The 11,505-nt window shown below is 34.1% G+C and overlaps 1 protein-coding gene across 1 annotated transcript in view; it reads left to right on the top strand.

Annotated features, from left to right (window-relative positions):
* Nucleotides 1-2,031: 2,031 nt before the first annotated feature.
* LOC148949599 (glutathione S-transferase LANCL1) overlaps nucleotides 2,032-11,505 on the top strand; it is a 97,428-nt gene continuing 87,954 nt past the window's right edge. The window contains exon 1 of the mRNA XM_089093029.1: nucleotides 2,032-2,132. The gene's annotated coding sequence lies outside the window, so the exon portion shown is untranslated. The remainder of the gene's footprint in view (nucleotides 2,133-11,505) is intronic.

Here is an 11,505-nt window from a genome sequence, read left to right as displayed (position 1 = left end):
AATAATGTCCTAGTTGCAGCTTTCCTAGATTTTGAAGGGGCATATGACAATGTGAACCACCAAATCCTTTTAAACAAACTTTCAAACCTTGGACTATCCCTCAAGCTAGTATCCTTTATAAAATCCTTCATAGAAGTGCGAAGTTTCATTGTTTGTGCTGGTTCAGCCTCTTCACCCCAAAAGACAACAACCAAAGGCCTACCTCAGGTAGCAGTCCTCAGTTGCCTCCTGTTTGCCCTATATCTCTGGGACATGAACCTACCCCACACGAACCTACAATATGCTGACGATATGGTGCTATGGTCATCTGGAAACACCTTTGAGATAGCACAGTCAAATCTGCAAAAGTCACTTTTCCAATTTGAAAAATTCTCTCAACATTCAGATTTACCCATTGCACCTACCAAGTCAAAAATAATCCAATTTCACCGGAAGCGAAACCATGTTAATGCAAAACTAACTCTTAATAAAACAATTATTCCAGAAGATAATCATATTAATTACCTAGGTCTCATGCTTGACCAAAAACTTAATTTCTACCTCCACATTTCAAACACAATAAAAAATGATATAGAAAAACAAATATACTAAAAAGACTTGTTTCCACACCCTGGGGCTGTAAGGAGAAAACCTTACTCCAGTTTTATAAATCACATATAAGACCCCATATTGACTATGGGCTCATCGTATATGGTGTATGTGCAAAGACCCAGATGCAAAAAATTGAAACAACACAAAATGATATAATATACCTCATATTTGGTCTTAGGAAACCCACAAGTACCGAGTTTCTGCTTATGGAGAGTGGATTAACAACAATAAGGGAGAGAAGTAGCTTTCTCTTGACAAAACATCTTACAAAAATTGAATCAAATAGCTCACACACCCTACATAATTGGTTAAGAAATCCAGCCATGTATGGAGGAATTGCAGATGAGTATGACAACATTCAGAAGAAGTTCCGCGTACCAGCAAAGTCAATTGCACCCACTGTCCCCCAATACCCCCCATGGAATTGGTCAAGTCCCATAATAAATACTGATTTCTCAAGGTGTACTAAAGATTTAAGCCCTATCGCTTTTGTCCAGAAAAAAATTGCTGAACTGTATACAATTACCTATAAAAATCATTTCCAAATATTTGTTGATGGGTCCAAAATGAATGAGAAGGTAGCAAGTGGTGCTTTCCTTCCTCACATGAAAATTGCAATGGGCGAGAGATTATATAATAATGTATCTATAATGTTTGCTGAGTTAAAAACCATAATCATGGTATTAGAACACATTAAGGAAAACCAACCCTTGATTGCAAATTCAAATAATATTATTATATATTCCGACTCTTTATCCAGCCTTGAGTTGCTGACCTCAGCTCCTCAGTATACGTTGGACATTGACACGTATCACTGTCTCAGTATTATTGATAATCTTGCTTCAAGTGGCATAAAAATTTATTTTCAGTATATTCTTAGCCCCTCTGGCATAAGTGGTAATCATTAGGTTGATGAAATAGCAAAAAATTCTATAAATATTGACCAGCCAAGTGGGAGAACTATCCCGATTAGAGATATTTACCGATTGAGGCTATTAGATATTAATTTTAATAAGATTAATCCTATCCTTTCCGCCTTTCCCAATAAGTATCTTTCTAAAATTTATCATAAAATTCGTTCTGGAACAAATGGACTAAATTTTCTTGCATTCTCATATAAGTTTTCTAATTCAAGTGGTTCAATTCCCCCGTCCCCTCTTTGCAGGCATTGTAATATGAATAATGAAACAATTGACCATTGCCTATTTGAATGTAATATGCTGACGTTTGCACAACATACCTTGCTTTGCAAACTGTTAAAATGCTTCAAACACCACTAAATCTCACTATCAGCCTAGAGCCTAGCCAACTATACCTGCACACAGAGCATAGAAATCGACATTTATCAACTCATAATTGAACTCCTAGAGTCAAAAGATCTACTGAAAGATATCTGAAAATATCTAATAATCATGAGGTAATCAAGCCACTAGCTCTGTAGCCCACAGAGTGAAGCAAAAGGAAAAGGGCTAAATAGTATCACTGAAAAGCCCACCTGCTGTTTAAATAGAGGAAGAAGACATGATAATAATCAGAACAGTGTAAGGGGCGGAGCAAGTTGTGTTATTCGTACGTGTAATGAATTTTGGACTTGAGCTTTAACTTTATTTTAGTTAATTTTGAACTTTCTCAACTTTAAATTTTTGGGCTAAACTCTAACTCTTTCGAGCGAAAATCGCCCTTTTAACCCTCAATTTCTACTGGCCCTAATGCCAGAACTAATACTGTCATTCTGTGGCACTAAAAACGCAAGCAAATATGAAATAATAATACCTGCTTTGTGTTTTGTTTTATTGGAAAAAGTTTTTAAATAGAGGACTCATTACAGGTTGGCCTAAAAGAAAAGAGTTATTTTTGTTTAGTCTAACCTTATTATAGACTATATCAGCACAATGGATCAATTTATATACAATTCAGCCTTCTTTTAGCCAGTGGTGTAGCCTACTTTCGCCAAAATCCTGGAGGGGGAGCAAAGTTGGAGCCAATGTAAAAACATCAGAATCGACTTTAGAGGACACGTTATATCACGGGAAGATGTTCTTGAAATCCCCCTTCCCCCCAAACTCAAAATTTTCCAAAATTCTACTTTAGAAGCTTTTTTTAATATTTCTAAAGCGCTAAGACATAAAGAACTACAAACATCAGAATAGACTTCAGAGGACAAGTTATGTCATGGGAAGAAGTTATTGAAATCCCACTTTGCCCCAAACTCAAAATTTTCCAAAATTCTACTTTAGAAGCTTTTTAAATATTTCTAAAGTACTAATAGATAGAGCGCTAAAAACATCAGAATCGACTTCAGAGGAAAAATTATATTATGGGAAGATGTTTTTGAAATCTCCCTTCACCCCAACTCAAAATTTTCCAAAATTTTACTTTAGAAGCTTTTTTAAATGTTTCTAAAGCACTAAGACATAGAGCACTACAAACATCAGAATCAACTTTAGAGGACAAATCCTGTTATGGGAAGATGTTCTTGAAATTCTCCTTCCCCCCAAACTCAAAAATTTCCAATATTCTACTTCACAAGCCTTTCTAAACATTCATAAGGCACTAATGTATAGAGTACTACAAATATCAGAATCAACTTCATAGGAGAAATTATGTTAGGGGAAGATGTATCTGAAATCCCTCTTCCCCCCAAACTCAAAATTTTCAAAAATTTTATTTTAGAAGCTTTTTTAAATATTTCTAAAACGCTAAGACATAGAGCTCCACAGACATCAGAATCCACTTTAGAGGACAAATTATGTTGTGGGAAGTTGTTCTTGAAATCCCCCTTCCCCCCAAACTCAAAATTTTACTGTAGAAGCTTTTTTAAATATTTATAAAGCGCTAAGACATAGAGCATTACAAACATCAGAATCAACTTTAGAGGCCAAATTATGTTATGGGATGATTTTCTTGAAATCCCCCTTCCCCCCAAACTCAAAATGTTCCAAAATTCTACTTTAGAAGCTTTTTAAATATTTCTAAATCACTAATAGATAGAGCACTACAAATATCAGAATCGACTTCAGAGGACAAATTATATTATGGGAAGATGTTATTGAAATCCCCCTTCCCCCCAAACTCTAAATTTTCCAAAATTTTACTTTAGAAGCTTTTTTAAATATTTCTAAAGCGCTAAGACATAGAGCGCTACAAATATCAGAATCAACTTTAGAGAACAAATTATGTTATGGGAAGATATTCATTAAATCCCCCTTCCCCCCAAACTCAAAATTTTCCAAAATTTTACTTTAGAAGATTTTTTTAATATTTCTAAAGCGCTAAGACATAGGGCATTACAAACATCAGAATCAACTTTAGAGGACAATTTATGTCATGGGAAGATATTCTTGAAATCCCCCTTTCCCCAAAACTCAAAATATTCCAAAATTCTACTTCAGAAGCTTTTTTAAATCTTTGTAAAGCACTAAGACATAGAGCACTACAAACATCAGAATTGACTTAAGAGGACAATTTATGTCATGGGAAGATGTTTTTGAAATCCTCCTTCCCCCCAAACTCAAAATTTTCCAAAATTCTACTTAAGAAGCTTTTTTAAATATTTTTAAAGTGATAAGACATAGAGCGCTAAAAACATCAGAATTGACTTTAGAGGACAATTTATGTCATGGGAAGATCTTTTTGAAATCCCCCTTCCCCCCAAACTCAAAATTTTACTTACAAAGCTTTTTTAAATATTTCTAAAGCACTTAGACATAGAACATTACAAACATCAGAATCAACTTTAGAGGAGAAATTATGTTATGGGAAGATGTTTATGAAATCCCTCTTCTCCCCAAAATAAAAACTTTCCAAAATTTTACTTTAGAAGCTTTTTAAATATTTATAAAGCACTAAGAGCGCTACAAAAATCAGAATCGACTTCAGAGGAAAAATTATATTATGGGAAGAGGTTTTTGAAATCCCCCTTCCCCTCAAACTCAATAGTTTACAAAATTTTACTTTAGAAGCTTTTTTTATATATTTGTAAAGCGCTAAGACATAGAGCATTACAAGTATCAGAATCAGCTTTAGAGGAAAAATTATGTTATGCGAAGACGTCCTTGAAATCCCCCTTCCCCCCAAACTCAAAATTTTCCAAAATTCTCCTTTAGAAGCTTTTTAAATATTTCTAAAGCACTAATAGATAGAGCACTATAAATATCAGGATCAACTTTAGAGGACAATTTATGTCATGGGAAGATGTTTTTGAAATCCCCCTTTGCCCCAAACTCAAAATTTTCCAAAATTCTACTTTAGAAGCTTTTTAAATATTTCTAAAGCACTAATAGATAGAGCGCTAAAAATATCAGAATCGACTTCAGAGGACAAATTATATTATGGGAAGATGTTTTTGAAATCTCCCTTCACCCCAACTCAAAATTTTCCAAAATTTTACTTTAGAAGCTTTTTTAAATATTTCTAAAGCACTAAGACATAGAGCACTACAAACATCAGAATCAACTTGAGAGGACAAATCCTGTTATGGGAAGATGTTTTTGAAATCCCCCTTCTCCCCAAACTCAAAAATTTCCAAAATTCTACTTTAGAAGCTTTTTAAATATTTCTAAAGCACTAATAGATAGAGCGCTAAAAATATCAGAATCGACTTCAGAGGACAAATTATGTTATGGGTAGATGTTTTTGAAATCCCCCTTCCCCCCAAACTCAAAATTTTCCAAAATTCTATTTTAGAAGATGTTTTAAGTATTTGTAAAGCGCTAAGACATAGAGTGCTACAAACATCAGAATCAATTTTAGAAGACAAATTATGTCATGGGAATAGGTTTTTGAAATCTCCCGTCCCCACACACTAAAAATATTCCAAAATTCTATTGTGGAAGATTTTTTAAATATTTATAAAGTGATAATACATAGAGCACTACAAAAATCATAATCGACTATAGAGGACAAATTATGTTATGGGAAGATGTTCTTGAAATCCCCCTTCCACCAAAACTCAAAATTTTCCAAAATTATACTTTAGAAGCTTTTTAAATATTTCTAAAGCACTAGTAGATATAGCACTACAAATATCAGAATCGACTTTAGAGGACAATTTATTTTAGGGAGAGAGTTTTTCTAAATCTCCCTTCTCCCTAAACTCTAAATTTTCCAAATTTCGATTGTGTAAAAATTTTTAAATATTTATAAAGTGCTAATAGATAGAGTATTACAAACTTCAGAATCGACCTTAGAGGACAATTTATGTCATGGGAAGATATTCATTAAATCCCCCTTCCCCCCAAACTCAAAATTTTCCAAAATTTTACTTTAGAAGATTTTTTTAATATTTCTAAAGCGCTAAGACATAGGGCATTACAAACATCAGAATCAACTTTAGAGGACAATTTATGTCATGGGAAGATATTCTTGAAATCCCCCTTTCCCCAAAACTCAAAATATTCCAAAATTCTACTTCAGAAGCTTTTTAAATCTTTGTAAAGCGCTAAGACATAAAGCACTACAAACATCAGATTTGACTTTAGAGGACAATTTATGTTATGGGAAGATGTTTTTGAAATCCCCCGTCCCCCCAAACTCAAAATTTTCCAAAATTCTACTTCAGAAGCTTTTTTAAATATTTTTAAAGCGATAAGACATAGAGCGCTACAAACATCAGAATTGACTTTAGAGGACAATTTATGTCATGGGAAGATGTTTTTGAAATCCCCCTTCCCCCCAAACTCAAAATTTTACTTTCAAAGCTTTTTTAAATATTTCTAAAGCGCTAAGACATAGAGCATTACAAACATCAGAATCAACTTTAAAGGACAAATTATGTTATGGGAAGATGTTCTTGAAATCCCCCTTCCCCCCAAACTCAAAATTTTCCAAAATTCTACTTTAGAAGCTTTTTTAAATATTTCTAAATCACTAATAGATAGAGCGCTAAAAACATCACAATCGACTTCAGAGGACAAATTATGTTATGGAAAGATGTTTTTGAAATCCCCCTTCCCCCCAAACTCAAAATTTTCCAAATTTTTACTTTAGAAGCTTTTTAAATATTTCTAAAGCGCTAAGACATAGAGCATTACAAACATCAGAATCAACTTTAGAGGACAAACTATGTTATGCGAAGACGTCCTTGAAATCACCCTTCCCCCCCAAACTCAAAATTTTCCAAAATTATCCTGTAGAAGCTTTTTAAATATTTATAAAGCACTAATAGATAGAGCACTATAAATATCAGGATCAACTTTAGAGGACAATTTATGTCATGGGAGGATGTTTTTGAAATCCCCCTTTGCCCCAAACTCAAAATTTTGTAAAATTCTAGCCTTTGTTTCCATGGGGGGGGGGTATTTTCCCCGGGGGGTAAAGTATTTGGGTAGTTTGAAGGCAGAAAATAATTAATACTAGTTAATAGGGCCAATAAAAAATTACAGAAGAATAGCAAGGTATCTGGAAATGCTGTTAACTAAAAAAAAAAAAAAAAAAAAACATCCTTGTATAAAGTAAATGTAATCTTTCATTTAAGTTTTTTTTGAACAAACATCAGTGCCGACCTGGAAGCATTACGGCTTCTGCCAAAGTTAAATTTATGCCACCTGGGACTAAACAAGCTGAATTGTTGGGTCAACCATATAGGCTCAACACTAGAATATTTGCATCTGTTAAGAAGCAACTATTTCAGATGCAGGAAAAAAGGATACTAAGTTGACCTATCTTTCCAATATATTCATAACCCAATTCACTGTTATCTTTGTTTGACTATTCCCACTGTTTAACAATGAAACAACTATGAAAGCTGCAATTGATATTACAAGTAATAGCTTCAGTCTGTAAATGACAATTATTGAAATATGTCTTGTAATTTTTGTGAAATAAATTTATGTGGTGGTATCATTCAATTTTCTACTGTTGAGGCAGTCTTAGAGTTGTATTATAACCATGGCTTTTTATTGAGAAGCAGGAATTGTGATAACTGTGGCCGGATTTGTGTAAAATATAGAAATTTGTTCTGTTGCCAGAAATCTAGGCTTATACCTATCTGAGGTGGCCGCAAATATTCTCAGGTAAAGTGTAATTTTTCAAAATCGATCTATGACAAAACATGGATGGCTGGTTCACACCTTTCTCTGCTAGAAAATTTCTGTTTTTTGATGATTTGGCTTCAAATACCGCCTCCAAGGATGATTTCATGATCAACAATATTACTTGTTATAAAAAAAACGTTTGTGGATTGGAACCAGCTCTACAGAGAGGTTTGAATGAATATATATCATTCAAACTCCGCTCCTTTGGGAGGAGAAGGAGTCATTATTGAGATAGATGAAGCCAATTTTGGGAAGCATAAATATAATTGTGGTTGGATTGTCGTGGGTGCTTGGGTATTTGGTGGAATAGAGTGAGGAACTGGTAATTCATTCATGGTTTATATGCTGGATAGAAGTTGTGCCACGTTATTGGGAATTATCCAAAACTAAATCTTACCAGGGACAACAATTATCAGTGACTGTTGGAGGGCCTATAATTGCCTGGCTAGCCAGGGCTATCAGCATTTACATGTCAACCACAGCATAAATGTTGTTGACCCTGCAACAGGTGCTCACACACAAAACATCAAAAGACACTGGCGTAAAGTTTGAGACAATATACCCAAACATGGCAGAAGAGAAGAACATATGGAAGGATATCTGTCTGAGCACTATTTAAAAAAAATATTCAATCTCCTCAAGAATGCACCATTTCATGAAACATATATCGGAGCTTTATAACCACAATTAATTTGTTTTTTATGGGTATTATTTACTAATTAATTTTTAAAATGTTGTAACAGAAAATTTGGCAATTTACGGTATCTAACCCCATTTGTTCTTAAAGCAATTCAAATGTTTTTTTTACAAATAGTTTAGTGTAGGCAATCTTCATTCTTGAAGCTACGAGATGTTATTGAAGTGTAAATAGGGAGGGGGAGAGAGGGGGCGGAAGTAAATATTTAACTATAGAATAATCGGTACTTGTGCATTATAAATAACCCACCACTATACACGAAAGAAGTTAAGTTTGGTTACTGCTAATGAAATAAAAGTTTAGAAACGAATTTGGGCTATAATATTTGCACATTAGGGGGTGGGGGGTAAATCATAGCATATATTAAATACCTAACCTAACCTAGGTACATTTTTCCCTCCCTAAACCCAAAAAAAAACAACAGTTTAAATATTGTAAACGCAATAAGAAATCACTCTTTGCGATCCATTTGTCTAACAAATGCCCGTTTTTCTGGTTTCCTTGTACAGTCTATAGTGATGGGTTATTTATAATGCACAAGTACCAAATAATCTATATTTGTTTCGATTATTTTTTTGGAAACCCCTTAACATTTTGAGTTGGGTAACCACATAAAACATATTCAAATAGCTTGATCCTATAATATTGAAAAATTGTGCTTTTCTTTTTAACATCCACGAGTTGAAATGTGTTAAAAATGCTGGAACTTGTATAAAAATTTTCTTTTGAGGGTGCAAAGGTTAGCTGCAAGAGGATTTGATAGCAGGGGGGGGGGGAGGGCGGGGCGGTGGTGAGCAACCTGCTTGCAGTGCCCCTGCTTATACTAATCTAAGCTGACCATTTCGTTGCAACGTGTTGCACTGGAATCATACTCTAAAATCTTGTTGATAATTTGCCTGTCTAAAAAATTTGTCTGAGTTTCGTAAAAGGGGGAAACAACCCCTAAAAGTCAAAGCTTTAAATAAAACTCATACCATAAAATTTGTGATTCTTTGCGAATACCCGCCGGAAAATCCCCCCGGAAACTACCTCCCCGCGGAAAATACCCCCCCCCCCCCCACGGGAAATATCCTCACGGAAAATCCCCCCCCCCCCAAAAAAAAATAACCCCGTGGAAAATAAGGCTTTTCAAATTTCAAATTATCAACCAGATTTTAGAGTATGAAGGGGGAATGGGATGAATGGTAAAGGGGATTTCAAAAAAGTTTGAATGGCCTTTAAAAATGTGTGAGTTATAGCAATGGAACCTTGCAAAATAGATCTTCTGCTTAAATGAAGTACAACAAAATTGTTTTCAGCTTCAAAACTTTGCTCAGTCCCAATTTATAAGGTTTTGAATATATGCAAATACATTTCCTAAATTTTGGAAATAAACATTTGATATGGCTTAAAATTCTGCTCAAATAACTGAAATTGCGTTTTCAGAACTAAAGCCAGAGAAAAAGCAACTGATAACTGAAAATTAAGGTAAAATGTTGTTTTGTCAAAATTTCAATGGGTAATGGGTATTTCAAAAACATCTTCCCATGACATAAAAAACATCTTCCCATAACATAAATTGTCCTCTAAAGTCGATTCTGATGTTTGTAGCGCTCTATGTCTTAGTGCTTTACAAATATTTAAAAAAGCTTCTAAAGTAGAATTTTGGAAAATTTTGAGTTTGGGGGGGAAGGGGGATTTCAAAAACATCTTCCCATGACATAAATTGTCCTCTAAAGTCGATTCTGATGTTTGTAGCGCTCTATGTCTTAGCGCTTTACAAAAATTTAAAAAAGCTTCTAAAGTAGAATTTAGGAAAATTTTGAGTTTGGGCGAAAGGGGGATTTCAAGAACATCTTCCCATAACATGATTTGTCCTCTAAAGTTGATTCTGATGTTTGTATCGCTCTATGTCTTAGCGCTTTATAAATATTTAAAAAAGCTTCTAAAGTAGAATTTTGGAAAATTTTGAGTTTGGGGGGACGGGGGATTTCAAAAACATCTTCCCATAATATAATTTGTCCTCTAAAGTCGATTCTGATATTTGTAGCACTGTATCTACTAGTACTTTAGAATTATTTAAAAAGGCTTCTAATGTATAATATTTGAAAATTTTGAGTTTGGGGGAAATGGGGTTTCAAAAACATCTTCCCATGATATAAATTGTCCTCTAAAGTCGATTCTGATGTTTGTAGCGCTCTATGTCTTAGTGCTTTACAAATATTTAAAAAAGCTTCTGAAGTAGAATTTTGGAAAATGTTGAGTTTGGAGGAATGGGGATTTCAAAAACCTCTTCCCTTGATATAACTCGTCCTCTGAAGTCGATTCTGATGTTTTTAGCACTCTATCTTTTAGTGCTTTAGAAATATTTTAAAAGCTTCTAAAGTAGAATTTTAGAAAATTTTGAGTTTGGGTAGAAGGGGGATTTCAAAACATCTTCCCATGACATAATTTGTCCTCTAAAAACGATTTGTTTATTTTAACTGGTCTATCTATGATCAAATCCTTTCCCTATATAGTACAGTTTAAATGGGTTATCTATACTTGCCACTGGCATGCAACCCTTAAGGGCTTATGATAAACAAAGTTGTGACATCACAGACCCGCTTTCATTATACCATAACCAAAGTCAGCATGGGTAGAAAATTAAATGGCTTATAATGGAAATATGATTTTGGAATATATTTTAATGAACAAGGTTAAAAGCTGAAGTTGTGTAAGGGAAGCAGTGATTTATAACTATGATAGTAATATGGGATGAAATATGAACTAAAACAACTAGTAATGTGCAGTAATTTACCATTATATAGAGGGGGGTGAGTGGAGGTAGGTACTTCAAAGTACCTTCCCGGGACATACATTAGCATGTACATCCATCCCTGAAAGTTTCATTTTCCTCACCCAACCCCTTTCCAAGATAGCCAAAAGTAACTAAAGTAGAATTTTATAAAATTCTACTTTTGATTATCTTAGAAAGGGGTTAGGTTAGGAAAATGAAACTCAGGTATTATTCCGCTGGCTAAATTATGTCCAGGAAAGGTATATTGGAGTGCTTATCTCCACTCCTTCTCCCTGTAGAGGGGCCTGATCTTTGATGATCTTTAAAAATATATGCATTATAAAAGTAAAACCTTGCAAAATAGATCTTCTGCTTAAATGAAGTAGCCTACAACAAAATTGTTTTCAGCTTCACAACTTGGCTCA

The sequence above is a fragment of the Artemia sp. Qi Xiang Cuo genome, chromosome 8, assembly GCF_049724085.1.
Source record: "Artemia sp. Qi Xiang Cuo chromosome 8, ASM4972408v1, whole genome shotgun sequence".
Lineage (NCBI taxonomy): Eukaryota > Metazoa > Arthropoda > Branchiopoda > Anostraca > Artemiidae > Artemia > Artemia sp. Qi Xiang Cuo.
The sequence above is the reverse complement of the archived record's forward strand: the minus strand, read 5'-3'. Positions and strand labels throughout refer to the sequence as shown.